This window comes from Wasmannia auropunctata, unplaced genomic scaffold, assembly GCF_000956235.1.
Source record: "Wasmannia auropunctata unplaced genomic scaffold, wasmannia.A_1.0 LD336116.1, whole genome shotgun sequence".
Lineage (NCBI taxonomy): Eukaryota > Metazoa > Arthropoda > Insecta > Hymenoptera > Formicidae > Wasmannia > Wasmannia auropunctata.
Window position 1 is genome coordinate 3818203 of NW_012026774.1, and position 1004 is coordinate 3819206.

The following is a 1004-nucleotide window of genomic DNA, read 5'->3' on the forward strand; positions in this document are numbered from 1 at the left end:
TGATTTCGCAGTTTGAATCGACAGGAGGTCGACATGGGAGTCAAAAAGACATCGATGTCGATGTCAATTTCGATCTCATTTCGAACCCACTTTTCGACGTCGAATCGACGTCGGGTCGACAAATTGTTTCTCACTGGGACTGTAATAAGTTGACCACCGTAATATTCGTATTACAATAACTACACGCGTGTGGTTCATCGAATGTAATATTTTCGTGAGGGATTACAATAACTACATAAATTACTATCCCTAGCCCGTGCGTCTTTTTCGTAAGGGCATATAATTCCATATAATATGTCATAACATTTCTTTTGGCTGTATATATAATTGTAACGCGATATATGATAATTTGTACTGTGACCACGTTCTCGCGAGGGCGGGACAACTTCGTCGCTTGTCCGCAAAGCTCAAGTCCGATTTAATCGCGTAGATAGATTTACGCTTCGACGAATTAATACTCGGATACCTCGTCGCCACGCGGCGGCGAGAACTGGGCGCTAGGCACGTTATAGAGAGTGCCACTCTGGTCGCAATATGCGATGGTCGAGAATACGTTGACTCAGTGCTAAATTATAACAGATGTAACGATGCGTCCCGGAAAACGCATCGTCCCGGCGACAAACAGCCGATACCGCCCGAACGAACAGCAGTCGGGCGACGAAACGGCGCGAACGCGCCCCATTGTAATTCGGCAAACGCCGCTAGACGTTTAAACGTTGCACGTTTAAACGTTAGTACAGGAGACATAGCGCAGACGCGCTGCGCTACACGTCTCCCCCACCACCGCGCCAAAACCAGCAACCCGAGGGGTATAAAAAGTCGAGGCAAAGAGCGCCCAGGAGCTGTCGTCTACGAGCCATCCGACCGCTCCGGTTACGAGACGAAACCTGCTTCCTAGAAGTAGTCGAGAAGTCACGAGTCTTGGCTTCGGTCTAGCAGTTCTGGACGGCTACCTCGAAATCCTCTCGCCACCCTCTTGGCTCTCGCTCTAGGGTAACGAGTCT